This window comes from Petromyzon marinus, chromosome 10 (genome assembly GCF_048934315.1).
Source record: "Petromyzon marinus isolate PM22_M1 ecotype Great Lakes invasive population chromosome 10, UKy_Petmar_22M1.pri1.0, whole genome shotgun sequence".
NCBI classification, from domain to species: Eukaryota; Metazoa; Chordata; class Hyperoartia; order Petromyzontiformes; family Petromyzontidae; genus Petromyzon; species Petromyzon marinus.
The window spans coordinates 6,030,872-6,052,316 of NC_133676.1; the positions used below are offsets into that span (position 1 = coordinate 6,030,872).

The 21,445-nt window shown below is 44.0% G+C and overlaps 1 protein-coding gene across 2 annotated transcripts in view; it reads right to left on the reverse strand.

The window, feature by feature from the left end:
* LOC116941047 (vitamin D3 receptor-like) overlaps nucleotides 1-19,812 on the reverse strand; it is a 100,013-nt gene extending 80,201 nt beyond the window's left edge. The window contains exon 1 of one of the 2 annotated variants that reach the window (XM_032951637.2): nucleotides 19,575-19,812. The gene's annotated coding sequence lies outside the window, so the exon portion shown is untranslated. Of the gene's footprint in view, nucleotides 1-8,652; nucleotides 9,198-19,574 lie in introns of those variants that run through there. The other variant, XM_032951638.2, reaches the window with a different exon arrangement.
* Nucleotides 19,813-21,445: the final 1,633 nt, after the last annotated feature.

Below are 21,445 nucleotides of genomic sequence, written 5' to 3' on the forward strand. Positions count from 1 at the left end.
ATTTAATTCACAAAGTGTTGGGAGTGCTACCGCTTACGGAGTGCTAAAAATGCTATGCTTTGGCATTCTTCTGGCATGAAAAGAAATCAATTGTAATCTGCTGGAGTTCCTTGAATACTTTTTTTAAAGCCATCTCCCACAGCCCAACAGTGATGCAATCGCCCCGTCTTTGGATAACTGCATTGTGTAACAAGTTGTTCGTGTTGTGCAGGCTGAATCTCAGGCCCAGATTAGGGTCATCCTGGGCTCTAAGCCAAGACCACATTTTGGACCTCCAGCATTTTGGGTCTGATATAACCCAACGCACTCCTGACCCCCCGCTGGCAACAGCTCGCTCTCTCTCTGTTGGGTTATTGGGCCCTAATGGGTGGCACTGGCTAGGGTTTCACCCGAGCCCTGGGGCTTGTTGTGAAAAACAGTCAGGAAAATATTAAACAGTGTGGTGCGGCGGGTCCATCGAGAGCTGGGGCTACAACAGTTCAAGAGGATCTGGTGTCATGCGCACTCTTGACGACGCAGTGGGATTGCCACCCATCCTGGTTTCCCAGGATTGTCCTCATGTTGAGATAGGCAATCTTGGGAAATCTGTAAGACTTTCCTTGGATATTAAAAGTCGGTTGCATAATAATAGTATAATAATAGTGTGGTATACCCCACTCAAGAATATGCATTTGGAGTACATGAAGTGCTCCCTTCTTCTATCCAAGATATGCCCCGTTTTTTGTACTTTGGGAAGGTGACAACCATAATTGTGAGCCTGCTTAATCGACTGCACACTAGGCTAGGTACATGCACAGCACGTTTGTTAATCCGCCGGTTGGATGAGGACTTCTCCACACCACCTTGAGAGGATGTTTGACCATGCTTCACCACGCTGGGCGGTGCAGGTTAGTGAAACGAAGTACAGAACAAAATGGCAATTTGCTGCACTGCCCTCGACTGCCAATAACGCCTGTCCTTCGCGCATGGTGGTTACCCATCCGAGCGCTATCCAGGCTTGAACCCGCTTAGCTTCTGAGATCTGTGGGCACATTGCGGGCGATTTGGTCCAGGGCTACAGCTCTCCTGAACCATCTCATTTATATACAGCGCTGTATATGTATTCATGTCTATTGTTCTCCCGTACCATCTATAGCCATCTCTGAATTATCTCTGAGATTAGTGTCATCTTTCCAGCACATTGAATATACTAAAGTATAGTATATAACTGAAAATTATATATAATTAGAATAGTATATAATTATACTATATATTACAATTAAGTACTGATGTTATATAACTATACATTATATATAGTATATATAATTAGGATAGTATATAACTGAAAATAAATCATCGGTGACGTTGTGGAGAGGATAAGCGGATAAATGTCTCCTTCACGTATTCATCTTTCCACATAAACAAAAATATAAAAGTATTTCTGACACAACACACATCAGTCGCACGGCCTTCTGGGAGTGAATAATTCCTGCAGCATTTACGTAAAACGCAATCTCTGGTCTGGTTTCGACACAGAGTGTCTCATCAGCAGTGAGGCTTGCTTGAATCAATAATGCTGGTGAACCACCAGATTTTTTTATGGGCAATGACCGATATTAGGTAGCCATTGGAGCTTATGCACTTTTAAATCTACATGTAAAACTAATTTCTTTAGAACTGTTTGTGTTTAGAGTTTGTCTTCCTTCCCCCGCACCTCTGATAAGCACGGTGGTTGGCTAGGCACTGTGCGAAAGAAGTTCCACATACATACATCATTCATAATACACGTTTTTGGGTTAGATCGCGTTATTTATAAATGTGTTGTAACCCTCCACCACCCGACACGGCGAATCAGCAAAAAAGTGTCACGTTGACAAAAGACAAATAGTTCACTACTCTAGCCCACGGGTGTGTTGAAGAGTGAATCTACAACATTTAGAGTCTTTGAGTACGACGTTTCGCTGGTAATTGCATCCAGCATCATCGGGCAATTCGCCAGAATGGCGAAATGTTGTGGATTCACTCTTCAACACACAGGTGGGTTAAAGTAGTGAACTATTTGTCTTTTGTCAACGTGACACTTTTTTGCCGATTGGCCGTGTCGGGTGGTGGAGGGTTACGACACATTTATAAATAACGCGATCTAACCCAAAAACGTTTATTACGAATAATATTGGTCGCGAAAGCCTACGTGTTAAACATACATACATCAGGTGATCCCATTTCGCCTCTCGACATTGCAGATAAATAAATACAAAATATGGCGTGGGATAAATTGGTGGCATAAATCTGCAAAAATCGAACTCCGTGCTTGATGTGGGTTGTGTAAGAAATAAAATAATACCTCGATATACGTATATTTGGTAAACAAAGCTTCGGTAGAATGAACGTTGGATTTTTTTGTACCAATTTCTTACACATAAAGTACATAAAGCAAAATTATAAATAAATACAGTGAAAGGAACAAAAAATGTATCGATCTGCAGTGCTGTATAAATAAGAATAAAGTTATGTTTCTTAACTTTATTTTATTTACGTCAGTTTTTCATTTTATTCTAATAATTGTCAACATAAAATGTCTTTGTTGAGAATATTAATGGTAAGTTATTATGTGTTTACAGTATTACATGGTAAGTTACAGAGGCTGGGCACGCCTCTGTAACTTCAATATGCGAACGTATGTCGAGGTAAAACTGTACTCTTTAGTTGTTTTAGTTGTTTTTTTTCCATATGGAGAGACGGATATGAGAAGGAGCCATTGTCTGCGTATTTGTTTTTCTTACGCCGTCAGTCGTGTGGTCGTAAATCCGGTGTTCCATCTCCACTTACCCAGAACTGAGCGCAAAACCAATTGATTGCCAAATAACCACCCACCCGACAACCCACTCTCCTCCCCCCCCCACAGGCTGCATTCTAGTAACTCGAAGATCTGCCACGCTACAGTGTATTCCTGACCGCCTCAAAAAAAACAAGACACTCAAGTACATCATGACTTCACATATTTCAAGCAGCCAGTCGTGCCTGCTGGTGGTACTAATAATAGTGTTACTCGACAGCGCATGTGCTGTGAGAGTGCTGGCGGTTAAAACCGATTGCGCACCCAAGCCAAATTTCCCTACAGTGGCTGCTTTTCAGTAAATGTCATTTGGCATTGTTTAAAAAACGTTGCGGGCGTTGTTTGATAGCAAGGTTTGGGAGGGATAATGCGAGGAGCGATAGCTGAAAACAACACGCGCAACATCTACATGTGTGAGCGCGTGTGCTGCCGTCGTTCTCAATTTGAATCGGGGAAGTTGTCCATTGGTTTTAATGTCATATAAATCAGATGTATTTAAAGCAAGACTTTGATCTTTTACAAGTTAGAAATTAACCAGACAAATGTAGAGTGGTTACACATGTGCACTCCTCAGATGAAAGGTCAACCCCCCCCCCCAACAAAATGTAAATAATTTTGTGAAGCCACTCATGGCAAATACAGTCATTTTAAATGCAGTGTTCACCTCACTCGTTCAACGATTTCATTATTAGCAACAGAACGTTCTAAACATGTTCTTGTGCGAATCGAGTATTTTAGAAGTCTATTGAAACTGAATGATCAAACGACATAACGTGCATGCCTCTGTTAATAATTGCCATTAAATTTGACACCACGGCTGCGGATATTTTTTACGTTTAAAGGTCTGCGTATGAATACATAAACAAATACTCGTATTATGTTTTTTTTCTATATGCCTGAATCTAATTTTCTAATCGCCTGTTGTTTCCACGACAAATGACAATGGTTGTGAAAGAATAATTAATTGAAACATTTTAATAAGCAGCAAATGCTGCATCTGCACTTATTCAACCACTTTTGCTAAAATAAAAATGAAAGGCTAAATCAGGATAACTAAAACAAGGCAGAATCTGTTGCGGTAATAAACAGAGCATCCTATTATGCGCAAATGTCAATTTTCTATTCAGAAGGACGTAGCTTTAAGTGTAATCCACTCATGCACGTTGCACATAACCCCATGTGGCCTGCTCTTCATTACTGGAATTACAGTGGGCAGACGATCTACTTAATAATCACACTTCACATTTTATTTCTGAGAAAACGTCTCTTCCAATAACAAAGATAGATAATTCCCTCTCGGGGGAGGGGGGGGGGGCTGGAGATGTTAATATTATCACAAACATTTCCCATGTGTTGGTACTTTTTAAGCAAACGTCAAAGCAAATGCATAGACAAAGCCACTGTTCTGGGAAAATGGCCCATCACTCTCCGTTTATGGCTCTGCCAATGATGGAGCTGGCATGGGCAATGGAAACGTACAGAATTGTGATGCCACAGTTCAGATCAAAATGTAAGGGTAATGGTTTTCATGATCAAATAGCCATTGACCAGCAAGGCGGCTGGCAATCGGAAGGTTACAAGTACAGATCTTGGTTGATGGGTGATTCATAGGACTGTGGAATTTCCACTACTGGCTCAGGACTGTACACAGGAGAAGAGCACTCACTGTCTCAATGGTCATTTGGGCAAGAAATCACTTTTGAATTTAGGCGAATATTTTATTTGCTTGCGATGTCGTAAAAACCTCACCTCCATTGCTTCCGCCCACATCACGGGAATAATCATGGGAATTGATGACGAAGCGAGCCGTGAGTGAATTCCAGCCTGAAATATCGACAGTGGAATTCACGACGGCAGTGGAAATTGCGTTGTGCATGCACACCCTATCCTACAGAGAGCATTGTATCACTGGAATCTGTAAATGTATGTCTTCAATCTGAGGATGACCATCCTTGACTGTGTGATTGGTATTCTTTGGAAAAACATTTTAACAATTCAGCTGCCCCTTGAGTAGCAATTATACAAAACCTCAAAATGAAAATGTATTTAATACGTATAGTTTCAGTGTTTTTATGCTGTACATTTGCACTAAACTATGCAAGAAAAGAGCACAATTAATCTGTCACTGTAATACAGCCTTAATTCATATTCTTAGCTCTTTCGGTAAAGTCACGTTGAAGGGAAACAATAAAATAATAAAATATATATAAAACAATAAAATATATTGTTTCCCTTCAACGTGACTTTACCGAAAGAGCTAAGAATATGAATTACTGCAGTCACGAAAGCTTTAAATCAAAATTTACAGCCTTAATTGTTAAGCAATGAGCTATTTTATTTGTTTATTTTAGTGTGCCCTTGTATAAGACAAACCAAGGTGAACGACATCAGAATGAGTGTTGCGACAGTGTTGTCATTCACACTCGGACGATAATCAAGTTAAGTTGATTGCTATTCCACTGAACCACAAAGTCTGCCCTGCAATGCTGAATTTACGAGTACATCAAAATAAACAGATACCTTACAGCACTTTATTAATGGGGAGGGGAGAGAGAAAACTGCTTTCGAACGAGTTTGCCCACATTCACAATGTGCGTTTGTCCAATGTCACGCAGAAGCAGTGGCGAAGGGGGTGATATTACGCTCATCCTAAGTGGCATCACGACCCATTTCACAATCCTGGAGGAACATTGCGAAAAAATGGCAGAGTTTTAGATTTTTGGACCCCGCTGAAAGGTGGCCCACACACAACAGAGAAACACAGGGACGTGCAGAGACACTGATACGCAGGCACACTTAACGCAGACACAGATAGAAACACGGAGAGACAGACACAAAGTCACACACACGGTTACAGAAACGCACATACACGTACTGGTACACGAACACGCTCAAAAGCGGAGGACATGGCCACAGATATAGACACAGAAATATAAATACAATGAAACACGTACATAGATATGAACAAAAAGAGACAGCACAAAGACAGAAAAAGGCAGAGACAGTCACACAGATACAAAGAGACCGGCATAAAGATACAGACAAATAAATATACAGTGAGGGAAAAAAAGTATTTGATCCCCAGCTGATTTTGTAGGTTTGCCCACTGACAAAGAAATTATCAGTCTATAATTTTAATGGTAGGTTTATTTGAACAGTGAGAGACAGAATAACAACAAAAATCCAGAAAAAAACGCATGTCAAAAATGTTATGAATTGATTTGCATTTTAATGAGGGAAATAAGTATTTGACCCCTCTGAAAAACATGACGTAGTACTTGGTGGCAAAACCCTTGATGGCAATCACAGAGGTCAGACGTTTCTTGTAGTTGGCCACCAGGTTAGCACACATCTCAGGAGGGATGTTGTCCCACTCCTCTTTGCAGATCTTCTCTAAGTCATTAAGGTTTCGAGGCTGACCTTTGGCAACTCGAACCTTCAGCTCCCTCCACAGATTTTCTATGGGATTAAGGTCTGGAGACTGGCTAGGCCACTCTAGGACCTTGATGTGCTTCTTCTTGAGCCACTCCTTTGTTGCCTTGGCCGTGTGTTTTGGGTCATTGTCGTGCTGGAATACCCATCCACGACCCATTTTCAATGCCCTGGCTGAGGCAAGGAGGTTCTCACCCAAGATTTGACATGGCCCCGTCCATCGTCCCTTTGATGCGGTGAAGTTGTCCTGTCCCCTTAGCAGAAAAACACCCCCAAAGCATAATGTTTGCACCTCCATGTTTGACGGTGGGGATGGTGTTCTTTGGGTCATAGGCAGCATTCCTCCTTCAAAACACGGCGAGTTGAGTTGATGCCAAAGAGCTCCATTTTGGTCTCATCTGACCACAACACTTTCACCCAGTTGTCCTCTGAATCATTCAGATGTTCATTGGCAAACTTCAGACAGGCATGTATATGTGCTTTCTTGAGCAGGGGGACCTTGCGGGCACTGCAGGATTTTAGTCCTTCACGACGTAGTGTGTTACCAATTGTTTTCGTGGTGACTATGGTCCCAGCTGCCTTGAGATCATTGACAAGATCCTCCCGTATAGTTCTGGGCTGATTCCTCACCGTTCTCATGATCATTGCAACTCCACGAGGTGAGATCTTGCATGGAGCCCCAGGTGGAGGGAGATTGACAGCTCTTTTGTGTTTCTTCCATTTGCGAATAATCGCACCAACTGTTGTCACCTTCTTACCAAGCTGCTTGGCAATGGTTTTGTAGCCCATTCCAGCCTTGTGTAGATCTACAATCTTGTCCCTGACATCCTTGGAGAGTTCTTTGGTCTTGGCCATGGTGGAGAGTTTGGAATCTGATTGATTGCTTGCTTCTGTGGACAGGTGTCTTTTATACAGGTAACAAGCTGAGATTAGGAGCACTCCCTTTAAGAGTTTGCTCCTAATCTCAGCTCATTACCTGTATAAAAGACACCTGGGAGCCAGAAATCTTTCTGATTGAGAGGGGGTCAAATACTTATTTCCATCATTAAAATGCAAATCACTTTATAACATTTTTGACATGCGTTTTTCTGGATGTTTTTTGTTGTTATTGTCTCTCACTGTTCAAATAAACCTACCATTAAAATTATAGACTGATAATTTCTTTGTCAGTGGGCAAACCTACAAAATCAGCTGGGGATCAAATACTTTTTTCCCTCACTGTATACAGAAAAATAGATACACAAAGACACATGCACACATGCACACACACACACAGATACATAGATGAACAGAGACACTGACACGCACTCATAGACAAGACTGATGCACACAAACACACAGATTCCCCCCCCCCCCGTGATAGTCTGCACAGACCTTTGGACCAGGTGCTGGACAGACAGCTCCAGAAGGAGATACACGTAACATACACACAATCAGCACAAATTGACAACACGGACACAAATAAACAGACACAATTAGCACGTACACACAGGAAACAATCTAGGACGGTGCTCACAATGAAATGGCCTTGCAGTTTACCCATAATTCACGGACAAATGCCAATGTTTATTATCACCGGTATGTTGTTTTCTCGGGGAGTTGGGGTTTTTTAATTTTAATATACATAATGTTGGCCAGATTTGTGCAAACAAGCCATATCATAGATAATTCCGTCACCGTAAGAAACGCAGGTGTTGCCGCTGGCTTTTCACGCGCTAATTATAGCGAGATAACGGGACGTTTGCGTCAATATTTTACGACCATTTGTGTTGTGTACGTTGACATTTGACGACGGTCAATTGATCTGTGTTAAGTAAATGATGATCATTATTATGGGGAGGCCGATGTCGAAGAGAGACCGAATAACCGAATGTCGTATGGTCTTGACGGGGAAGGCGGCTTTTGACTGTCCATCGAATCTACTTTTAAATAGGCACGGCTGCTGTGCCCGCGTGAAAGTGTTAAAGCCCCGTTGACTTATAATAGCATTGAAGACCCAGTGTCAAAAGCGTTTTAAAAAAAAAAGCGCGTGCAGTACTCTGTTCGGCCAGTTATCACGCGTGCGAGATTATGTAACACAGTATCTAAATGGGGGGGGGGGGGTGGAAATAAGTAAATTTGGTTACCGTGCACACACACACACAGATCCTACACAATCACCACACAACCGTGCATATATACGCACGGTCGTATGCCATGCCACAAACAACGCTGATTTGCATTCAAAACGTTGCTCAAACGAGCCAGCAGAAGCAGACGGAACGTTACCGGTTCGTCAAAACGTCTCGACCGACCGACCGACCAAAATGTGTGGGTGCCGTTCTGTGCGCAGGTTACCGACCAGGCGACAACAACAAAAGCCACTCGTCAAATTGAAGAATAACAACCGAACCGTTCGTACCGACCTGTTGGGTTTTCTAAACTTTTCTTCTCGCGCCACTGACAACCCAAGCCGCCGCCGCCGATGATGATGTTGTTGATGTTGTTGTGATGTCTCTCTCTCTCTCTCAAAGGGTCCACCACCACTCTCCCCAGAGGGAGAACGTTCTCACGCCACCCCCTCGGCTCCCGTGCCACGGTCCTCTCTCAGCGGCCTCCCCCTCCCCTTAAACTTTCATTTTCCAGTCGTCAGCGTGACAAGACGACCGACCGAACTCTCTCTCTCTCTTCCCTGCGTGAAATGTGTTCACGCACACGGGCACGCGGACGCACGCACGCGCACGCACGCACGCACGCGGACGCTTGTGACAGATCGCCTCTTCGCCCTCTCGCCTTGCGATTTTTTTTTTCCTGGAAGGCAAATGGCCGTCACGACACTGTTGTTTTGCGGCGTTACAACACCCCCTCCCCTCCCTTGAATACGGTGCCGCTTCAATAGCAAGTGGCAACAGCGGCTCCAGCCACAAACCTAGTTGACGCAGATGTTATTTATGCTGCTGGCCTCTGGCCAAGCAAGCCGCGGCACCATTGGATGTTGCCGATGTGTGGGTGTAGACGGGAGCAGCCAATCCGGCTTGGGCCCTCTCATCTGGCAAAAAAATTCATGACACCCGCAAGAGGGTCCTCTCCCATGCCAGGTTCAGACGTTTTTACCTCTTTTGAGCCATAGAGGCTGCATTTGTGAAAATGTGTGAAGGCGTTACAGAGCGAGTGCGTTGTCCATGAATTGTAAAGGGGTTTTTAATTGTCCGTGTCCTGTTTTTTTTGTCTATCCAGAAGTCAATTTGACAGCTGTGGCTGGGCTATAAAGCAGATATGTGATGATGACATTTAATTAATAAAGATGGTTGTCTCATATCTCTTTGTCACTGCACCCTAAACGCATCTGCTCACAACAATAAACTCTAAGGAGGTGAAAAATATGTGTTGTAGTCTTCAGTGGAATTAATTATTTAAAAGAGGTGTAATTTTACCTGGTCACATTAATAATTTTAATCTTATTTTGTCAAATAAACAGCACCCCATACACACACAGGGATGGCTGATCAGGAGCATCAATATATGGTATGTTGGTCTTTTGAAAAATGAAGTGTTTTTTTCACGCAAAGTGTATAAATTATCTCGCTGACACCATAACATTAACAATTCTAGAAGGCCAATGGGCCAAAACACGAAAGTGTATGATATATATGCTGCAATGGGAGGCTGCCGTGGTGTTATGGTTAGCACTCTGGACTTGTAATCCAGAGGTTATCCTGTTCCGCACCTTCAATTATCACGGTTGGCTACGTACGGTGCGAAAGAAGTTCAACATACAGTACATGCTACATACGTTCGATCTCCCAACCCTGGACCCATAAGTTTAAACAATGACGAAAGCATTAAGGTGTTCAACACAGGTAGACGATTTAGAGGTTGCGTGTGTTGGGATTAAGTGCGTGTGCTCTTGCCTCTTCCAAGGCGTCTGACCAGCCATGGGGGAGTTATTGGGTGGATAAAATGAGCATCACTTGAGGAGACCCTTCTGACAGCAGTGGCACAAGCACGATATTGTGCAGCTTCACCTTTGCCTTGTATGTGTTTTTATTTGTATTGCTCAGGATACTCCACAACAGAGCGTTTCACATTCTCGTGTGTATTAACACTGGCAAAATGTGTCAGATGAGAGGTTGTACCTTTATGTGTGTGATCCTTGAATTCGGGAAAATTTACATTTCCAGATTTGCAAGTGTATTTCTTAAGAATTTGAGGTGAACCGTAGAGTTGGATGAATATTTTTTTCTCTCTCCTGCATTTCAGGTGTTTTCTTTCCATCTGGAATTCCATTTTGTGGCAGTGCCTTGTATGTCAGTGTGGGGTTCTCTCAGGCTTATCTGGGTAAATTTACATTACATGCACTGCGAGGTGTGATTTATTTTCATACTTGTAGTCCGATGGAAATAGTGCAGTGTTTATCGCACCGACTTGAGTTCAATTCTCAGCTAAATCAGTGGTGGCTGATATACTGTATATGAACCAGTATTGATTCCCACAATCACCAATTTGCACCGACCGAGTGCAGTGAAATATGTACATTTTGGCAATTAAAAAGTGATGCATTTCCATATGTTAAATAGCAAAAATATTCTTATTTTACTTGCACTGCTGCAGCCATGAATATTTGGCAAATGTTCCGCGTGCCTACACGTTTGCAAATGTTGCGTGTCCCGCACCTCCGATAAGCACGGTTGGCTACGTACGGTGTGAAAGAAGTTCAACATATATCCTTTACGAACAATACCATGTGACTCTGCAAGAGTGATGAACACATCTCCATCAATCCACCCTCAATAAAGGCATCAGTGCATATGACAACGGAACGGGAACGGTATAGTCTTTTGTCGTACCGTGCTTCTATGCTCCCACGTCTGTGCTCCCTGCGCTCACTAACCCGCACTGACTAGCGCGGTGAAGTATAGTGAAGTAACCTAAGAGCCTCACTGGTATACCGAAACAGGAATGAAAAAAAAACCCTGACGACCTCAGCGGCTAACACCGACCGAACAAAGTAAATCACAACCGTGCGAAATTTAAAATTAACAAAATACTGAATCAGTAAATAGATCCTTTTAATTTTAAAAATTTGATTTTATGGGGATGCAAGTCGGAATAGGTGGGTCTTGCACAGGCCACGAAATTGAGAGACATTCGGCGCGCTTCGGATATCCGGTGGCAGGCAGGCGCGGTGTTCCAGAACACACGTGGCGATATAACCCTGGTGATGAAGAGACTACGGCTGGCGCAAGCCGATTCTTGTTTACCCGATGATCGCTAAAACCATCACGAGACGTGCGTTGCCTGACGCCTGCATCACAGGTGCGCGCACGTGCCTCTAGTCTGTCTGGTCGAGGCTTTCAATTCTCCAAACCAAAATAGATGCTGTTTTCCAGTGATTGTGTGCCAGGAGTCACATTGATTAAGAGCTTTCTCCAACAATTTCAACTATCAGAACTTGGCAGGCTGCGTGTAGAAAAAAATGTGTTTTAAGTTTCAATTCTGTACTGCAGTTGCGTGCAAACTCGCTCACCTTGCCGAATGTGTGTGCCCTTCAGTGGAGTCACAAATTACACCACGTGTTAAATAATTCACATTTTTTTTTTATATTCGCCCAGCGGTGAGATGCTTTACATTTCCAAGCTACGTTATGTAAGATTGCGTCCCAGAAATGTACACGCTTTTAACTCACGAATGGGTGTTCAGAGGAAGAGAGTGGGCCCGGGAAATGGGCTCTCACCTCGTCTCAAATCGAAAGTCAAAGTGATTTCCCGCTCAAAATGAGGATTGAGGCGGTACTCATCTTCTCTATAAAGCGTTAAGCCAGTCGTGTGAATTCCACATTTCTATGGTGGGGGCGAGTCTGTCCATAGGACAATCAGTGTTGACTCCACCAGAAAGTGATGCTCACTTTATCCACCCATGCAGAATTGCTGAGCCACGTGGCCGGGTCGGGTCTTAAATAAATAATGTACTTATCGTATTGAAAGGGTTCATCACATATTTACAATGTGATGCATTTAATATCCATGTGTTTGCATTACAATACAGTTTTCATACTCATTCCATATCCTTTAAACAAATATTACTGCACGGTACTCGAGGTGCACGCGTTGCCGTGGTGGTGTAGTGGTGAGCGGACTCGCCAATCCAGAGGAGACGACAGGGAAAGGTTCTTAAACCCCCACCCCGCACGCCTCCGGCTCTGTCCACCGAACAGCCATAAGTGGGTCAAAACAAAGTCGATCGGCAGGTCGCGCGTGCTGAAGTAGAGTGTGGGTCCTCCTTCCTTTTACAAAAACATAATCTGGCCAGCATGGAAGCGACGGTAAAAAAACACCCTACGACGGTAAAAAACACCCTATTATGACATTGTTCTTTCATTGAGAGTCCCGCGGGCCTATGGAGGCCCCCTGGTAGCCTTTTAGTGCGGCTCCTGACAATACACAAATGTGAAAACACCCCCCATCATCGTTCTGCTGTCAAACCACAATGGTTTCAAATGTGTGGCGGCCCTCACACTGATGATGTCTTATCGGCGATGGTGCCCCCCCCCCCCCTCTGAAAACTAGTGAAGAACACTGCTCTAAGAGAAGGACTCTCTAGACCGGGGACGTCGAGCAGAAAATTGCAGGACTGCACCTTTTACTTTTTCATCCGTCAGAGCTCAGAGCATATTCAAGCGCACTTCCGAGACGACTAGAGCTGGCTGAATATGACAATTTATGAGATTTCGGAGCAACTATGAGATTTAAACTACTAAACGATTTTTTTTTCAACGAAGTGGATACTCATGTTGACATTCATAGCAGCCAAATACTCTGAACGCATGTCGCTAAACGTGGAGGGACGTACCGGAGAACCCGGAGAAAAATCCACGCCACGACGGGGAGAAAAATGCAAGTTCCAAATACACAGGTGTCAGGGTCGGGATCGAACCCACGATCTCCTGCGCACCAGGCGAGGTTAGTTAACATCTCGCCACCGTGATTCAACACAAATGCCTCTCCTTGCCACGCAGAACGACAGTCGATGGTGTTTACAGCCCGCGCACTGTGCATGCAGTAGCCAGTTTTCAGCATGTGCTTTACACGTGGCCACTCGAGGCAAACGCTTATTTGGTGCAAAAAAAATATATAGAATAATCCCAACGCTTTTACCGTAACCGTATAACGCACAAGCGCGGATTAACACAAATACATGTAGACTTTCAAAACATTACCTCCGCCTGAGAGTGATTGGAGGTAAAGACCACAACCCACACGATGCTAGCCAACCGAACCACTGTTCGGTCAGCAGATTTATTGTGCGCGCTGACTTACAGAGGGGTATGGACTCTCAAGATCCGAAACAATGAGGGACCACTGTATGGTCACTTGGCTGTCAGGGACACCGCCACGCACGCTGCTGCTGCTGCTTTTGCGCGTGAATGCTTTACAGTACCGTCGGACAGGTTTTACGAGATTGTGAACATCCCTGCAAATCCTTTGGCGTGCGTGTGTGCGCGCGTGTGTGCGCGTGTGCGCGCGTGTGTACGGTCAGCGCGCTGCACTACGAAGCTGGCCACCCGAGTTCGATTCCCGCACACCGCGCAACGCCGGTGAAGATTATCTGAACCGGTCCCGTAGGTCGACTCAGCCTCAAATGAGTACCTGGTGCTTGTGCGTAAACATCGCCACCGGGGAGACAAAGGCGGTCCGGGCGTGGTGCTGGCCACCCACCCCCCTCGTGCGCTGTGTCGACCTTCACAGGTGCTACTCGCTAAGGGCACTCGCCTCCAACAGTCTGTTAAGGCTATAATGGGGATGTTTTTCTACGTCACGTTAAGAACAACAACAAAAAAAACGTGGCTGTTGAACGTGGAGTAACATCGCTGCAATTACCTTTCGATTATGACGCACGCACACAGAGAGCCAATTTGGTGGTGGCGCTTTTAGAAGCAGACTTTCTCAAAGCTGCGGGGTGCTGCTTTTAAGAGGCTCTGATCGCCGCCCTACTTTCATTGAAAGGGAAATTGCATCGCCTGCCTTATTCCTGAACATGATTGGTTACTGTTAGGAAAAGGAAGACGTCAGGTTTAAACGTTTGAGCAAAACAATGAATAAATAAGCTTTAGTTCCTGTCAAAAACACGAATGACAAACAAACCCGAGCATTTACATTTTAATAGCAAGTGAATTAGCTACTCGGTTTACGATTGATTGCCAAACTAAACATATCAAATATGCAGGAAACTCATTAACACTCTTGTATGATGTTAATGCGTTTCACTGGCATTATTCCTGGCAGTTACTTGCAGTGGTATAAATAAGACAAACCCGTTTCCAGATTAATCCCAGACTTTAAATCACTCGTACGTCCAAAATGAAACACCCATGCTTGCAAACACTGTACTCTTGACACACTTTGCCCTAAACAGCATAGCCCAGATGTCTTGTGACGCCCAATTAATTGACCTCTAGCAAGAAGTTGGGGGTGTGTCTCTTACAATCTGGAGAATACCCTCCATATCCCAGACCCCCTTTGGGAATTTCACTGTGGATGTCCTCGCCCATTCCTCGTGTGAACGTTCATTCGAATGGTTTCACTTCAATGTTGTTCATAATCTAAGATAGATAATCTAACCCTCCCCCCTCCCCGCCATAAAAATGTGGAACTTCCACCACTGGCTCCAGGGAGATGAGCACCACCTCAATGTTCATCCCAACGAGAAATCAGTTTAACTTGTTTTTCTTCATAACTATCACATTGTACAGCATGTGTAGTAGCAGTGTTAGTATTTGTCAAGTGAGTGGGCTTTGGCAGGCCATTGAGTTGCCCACCTGTCCTGGTGTTTTTCCAGTACATCCTGTTGTTGTTGAGTTGTCCATCCTGGGAAATCTGTAAATCTTCCTGGGAGATGGACCTTTTTGTCAGTTACGTAGGAATACTGTACACCACACGAGGCAATGCAATTGCAGGTAGGTGTCCCCTCTTATTGCATCATAAGATAATCCTTCTTATTCTTCCCCTTATGTCCCAGTATTTATGACTCACAGGTTGCGGCAGGCAACCCTAACCAGACACATCTCTAGACGCGATGAGAGCCAGTGGTCAAGATCAATGGCAGCCAAGGGGGAAGGGAAGGTGTCTTTCAGATCCGCGGTGGATGTATGTGTAGTGTCAACGATTCAGAGACAGAGTTTCTAGGAGGCACTTTCTTAACAACTTTGGCGGTCTCGTCCGCACACTCCACAGTAGCTCAGCCTAGTCTGTACATAACACTGGCCGTCTGACACTGATGGCGCTGACTGAGATAGCCAACTACTATCCTTCGTAGCACAATATATAGTGGAGACATTTAGCGATGGCGGCGACGAGACAACAGCAACGATGGGACGAGTCCATTCCCAGAACCGGCAGCCTCGAGCTCCCCGCTCTCCTCTCCTTTTACGCTACCAACGCGGCCTGGCTCCGCCCTGACCGCGCCTCCCTTCTCGAACCCGCCAGCAGGTTCCAGGGGCCTCCAGGTTGGGTCCTCTGTGACCCTTAACCTAGTTCCTCCCCTCTGCCCACACCGTGCTCATGCTCACCGGCGTGTGTAATGTCTGTCCACCACAGTTGCCGCTGCTGTCCACCAGCCGGCGCTTTGACACTACATGTGTACTAAGTTATGCATATATGTAGAACTGTTTTAGTACCGTATGTAGCCAACCGTGCTAATCATAGGTGTGGTCTGGGGAAGGACAACCTAAACACACAAATAAGTTCTAAAGAAATGAGCTTTGAATCTAGATTTAAAAGTGCTTATAACTCCAGTAGCTTCCTAATATCGGAAGGAGCGTGGATCGTTATATTCCGGAATCGTTAGAGATGATGACGCCTTGGATTGATAATGGCTCATGTTGATAATTTTAAAAAGGCATTTTTGCTCCCCTCTGCATCCCAGACCCTTCCGTACGTTCTCTTCGTAGTTTGCCAAAATTCTCGCTTGAAGAAGACACACATTGTCTCAGCGGGATGTCACCTGGTTCAAATAAATACATTCACCAACCTACCATACGTCGCATGTAGCATATAGTACCGATTTTTTGGGACTAAGAATGTGTTTTTCATCATCGTAAGCCATGGTCAATCTACTGTTGGTTGAAAGCCTCCCCATCTATTGCTACTTATTATTACAATCCTGTGATGCAATTATCCACCGAGCTCCTGCAGGGTATTTTTTTATCTGTTTAAAAAATGCATTTTTACTTTTAATTTCCAACTTGCCCATTACCATTGTTTCCTCAGGAAAGCCTCACCGAGGCTCAATACTCTTTTCAGGAGGGTCCTGCCAAGTTTTGGGGCATGACATTGTTGCTGTGTGTAATCCAAATTAAGTAACTTGACGGTAATGTTTTCTTAGCAGTGGGATGTTTGAACATGGCCAGTTACATTGTGTGTATTTTTTTTTAACTCTGGGAGGAAACCAGAGACCCTCAGAGTGAGTCAAAAGAACCCTGTGCAGAACAGGGACAGAACACACAAGGCACCCAAGTCAAGGAATTAAACTCAGGCCCTTCTATGCTGTGAGGCACGAGTGTTTACCACAGCGCCACGCTGCCGCCCACCTCAGCGCCAATGAAGAGAGGAGGGTTGGCTACGTTGCGTGCAGGACTCCACCACTTACGAGGATTGACATGACGTTAGACGCTTGACCCATGTGTTTCCTTGTGATGTTTTCTAATCGTATTATGTAAATCGGGATTAAATGTATTCCCGTTGTCTTTTATTTGCATGTGGGCTGTGTGTTGCGGTTCTACCAGGGTATATTCCCTAGCAATTCAAGAGAAGCAATGAGGAAAACATATCAATCGTTGTAATAAATAACTTGAAATACCCCGTGAAAGGGCACGAGACATTGGAACAGCCGAGCGGTGTGCATAGACCATAGAGGTACACATACAGCAGACCAGTGGCAGATGATCTGTATGGGGCATTCGGGATGGCCCACCACCAAAAGAAATAGCTTTAAATATATGTGATGAAAGTATATGGGCGCCACGATGGAGAGATGTTATCTCCCTCGCCTGGTATACAAGAGGTCATGGGTTCAATCCTGACCCTAACACCTGTATATTTGGAGTCTGCATGTTCTCACCGTAGTCGTGTGGATTTTTCTCAGGGTCCTCTGGTTTTTCCCTCCACATTTAGAAACATCCGTTTAGAGTATTTCGCTGCTACAAATTTACACATAAGCCACTTGATTAAACTATAATTTGTGGCCAGGTAGTTTCTGAAAAAAGAGCTACATAGCTCAGTGGGCCTTACCTGGTAAAATTGAAAAAAATGTTTAAATATTTATGAATTTAAAAAGTTTTGAAAAGTAAACAAAAATACCTAAAAAGGTTGCTAATTGAAGTCACTGCCTTACATTTTAGAAACTATTGGGATAGCATACATTGAGAAAAGAATCAAATACAGAGGGATCGCTCCTATGGAGGGTGTAATTGAGTGTGTATATGTTAGCTTCACATTTGGCTGATTCAAACCCATCCTCCTACAGAAGAGCAGAGAGGATGCAAAATGCCTTGTGGTGTGGTCACTTTGTGCTTCTCTGCACCCTTTTCAAAGTTTGTTCCATATTTTTCGCTGATGACCGCCATATTTCCTGAAGCACGAAGCACAGCAGGTCGCACGAACTAAGTGAAAACTTTTTTCTTCAGGCGAATTTGTTTGCTTACCAAGGTCAGCTTTGCGAAAGCACTCCAACGACACGCTCTCGTGCGCCTCTTTATTACATTGCCTGTCTTCGCCAAGCAAAAGTTTTCAATAAATATAATAATTAACCGGATGATTTTTTTTACAATTTTTTTTCGACGATCAGACACGAACTACTCGAAAAAAAATTATTTTTCTGCAAAAAAACACAAAATTGTTGACGTGTTTCAACTTCTTATATTTAAAGACGTACACATCGGAAACTGTTCAATTTAAAGATTACGTTATTTTTTATTAGAAAGAACAAACATTTATGAACTTAATACTCTATGAGGGTAAGCTCCTATCTTTGACCGTTTTCGAATTATTCAAAATTGAACATCATAAAATGCGTCTTTTTTTCGTTCAAACCCGCTTTCATCCGAAATATCTAAAAATAATCAAAGCTAGAACAATGGTTATCGCTTTAATTTTGCTGTTTAACGCACTATATTGTATTTTTAACGGGTTCTCAATGACACCAGGCACAAACATGTTTATGGTGCCCTTTAAAATCGAGATTTGGGGGCCTTAAAATTATTTTCAGATTTTTGTGCCTGTTTGTGTCCTTCCTATGTACCAAATGTCAGCTTCCTACCATGTAGAGAAGTACCGCAGAGGTTTTTGAAACATACAGATTAGGGTCTTTATATAGATTCGAATTGTTCCGCTGTCGATTGCTGTTATGCCTACGTATAGCTAGCTGTACGCCTATTTGTGTTCCTCAAGACAAGATCTTTCCTTTTGTTTAGCAAACTTGTTGTACATAACCTATACAATGACATACATACATATAACACAAATATTTAATATATAAAACATTTGTTTTTTTATTTACAGGGCGAATGTTTAGTCATACTTCACTTGCGATGGTTGGTGTGAGTAGGTGAAGGGGTATGTGGTAGCAGGAGCAGTACAGATATCACTCGTCACTTGTGTCAGCCATGAGCAGGAATCGAACTTGGGTAGCCGATGTTCAAGGTGCAACAATGATAATTGAAAAAGGGCTATCAGCCGCAACAGTTAAACGCACGGTGGATCTTCCAGAACACCCACCCTCCGATTAGTACGGCTGGTTACGTGCAAAAGAAGTTCAACATTCCCTCTGGCCTGGTGCGTGCATGCCTCTTGACAGTATAGCCAATGTCAGCGGCCAGACTCCCGAGCAGACATTATTCACAAAGCCTCCCACCCCCTTGCTAAAGTCCCCCGTAAAGCCCCTTGGCATGGTACTGGCATGGTGCTGGCATGTTAATTTATAAAGCATGGGGGTGGTGAAATCTGGAACACTTGCAAAAGACCACAGCGGCGATACTCCTGTTTTTCCCCGCGGTACATTTTCAACAACCTAAGTCCAACTTGTGCGTGCGCGTGTGGCTGTGTGTGTGTGTCCGTGCGTCCCTCATCCTGTGACCTCCCCCACCCTCCTCCATCCTTCCACCCGCACGTTAGAATCACCGTATTTTAGCGACGCCTGACATCCATCTACACGCGCAAACAACCAAAAAAAATCGGAGCTGGTGCCGTACGCGAGCGAATGCGTACGTGCATTAGAGTAATGGCTTCTTATGTGGGCCATGCAACAAAAGAGAGAGAGAGAAAATAGCGAGCCCCACCACGCGAATGGCACCCACCACAAGCAGTGACTACCGCCGCTGTTGCTGCAGGCTGACACGCCCCGCTCGCTCCCCCTCTCTCGCACCCCGTATGTGCCGGATTTACTCTCCTCCAGTGTGACGCAGTCGGTGGGTGTCCTCGCCTCACCCCGACCAACATCGGTGCCGTGCACGCGTGCGCGCGAGCGAACGACCTCAATCGACTTCTCCCGACTTCTCCCTCCTCCCCCCCCATCGCCGCACACCCCCACCAACACCGCCAACCATGGGCGGCACGCACGCCACCCACTTTTGAATTACAAATAAGCAACGAAGTGCTTCGTCAACCGCGGGTATCATCGCCTAACGTGCCCGGTACAAGTCCAACTCTCCTCGCCAGAGCCCCACTTGTTTTGAACAATACATCTTTCACACGTGCCAGGGGCTTAATTGTTGACGTTTTTCTTAAAATATATATTTGACCGTTCCTGCACTTCTCAAGTTCGTTGTATTGATTTGACGGACGGTTTATTTTGTTGAGTTTTTAGTTTTTCGGAAATATAGTACGGTTTATGGTGGCGGCGATCTGATACGTACACTTCGCAACGACGCTTGTTTGAAGCCTATAGTGTTACGTATGAAAGAATATCCACCAAAAAAGATGTGTGGTTTGTACTCACTGGTGTACTTCCCTCGTGGCAAAACTACCAAACAATGTTTTTTTAAACACACCATGTTCCAGAGCAAAGTGTTTAAAGCGATCCATAATGAATCCGTGTATCTTGTAAAAGTCAACGTTTAAGCCCAGGAATGAGCTACACGCATACATTGTCGAAAATGTATATATTTTTTTACATTAATTTACTGTACATGAGGATCAGCCAATTGAAATATTGTGGCAGAAATGCATAATAAAGCACGTATAATTTTTGTATCGATTTGTACGTATACCCTTTGCAATTGGATTAAAACTGTGCGTGCTTGCTAAATGTGTAATAATATAACATGCATATCAATAGTGACCTACATATATACATATAGAAAAAAACGATCTAATGTACAAAGACAAATGAAATCCCTGTAAGATTTGAAATCCCCACCGGGAGGTGTCCCTGTGGCTCAGAGGTCAGAGCACGTGAGCCTAGCACAGCTGAGAGCCTAAGGTCGAACTCAGGCAGCTGCTTCTTATGTGATTAAAGTGGGTTCTCAATTGAAGTGAGTTTATCATCTCAGACCGGTCACCAATTAATGGACATCGTCATTTAATTCTGTTATGCGCTCAATTTGGATACATTCCAGCCCTGGTAATATTGGTTTGATTTCCATGTGACGAACGTTATTTTTGCCGGGTGGGCGAGTGGGAAAGTGCTGCCCTCTGGTATGATCAGTGGTCACTTGAAAGGATCTCAGAAATAGTTCCGTGGTATCCACTTCAGTGCACTCTTTTGTAAGGAAGGGATGTTGTGCTTCTCGGAGAGAGTTCACAAAGTATTGTTCGTCTAATGACGGGACGCAAATAGACACAATTGGGGTAGCATTGTTGAAAAAGGGAACACAATTAAAAATAGACTTTCAAAACCCACAATGAGGGTACCATTAAATGGCTTTTGTACGAACATAAACGCTGTTGACGTATCTATTGAAATGTCTGCATCATTACATAGTTTAAGCTACGCTAAACAAGGTGCATAAATTGCCACGATTATTCATTTAACAGAGACGTTCACATGTCCTCGTGTTCTTCCTCTTTGCCGCTGGTCTCAGTAATCCATGATTTCTCTCGGGTTTAACTTCTTGGTATCTCCGGCTTCTTTCATGAACCATTCTAGGCACCGTCACTGCAGAGATGAAATCGTTTGAGTGAAGTCCAAGTGCAAACATAGCATGAATGGCCACATAGTAAAAAGGCA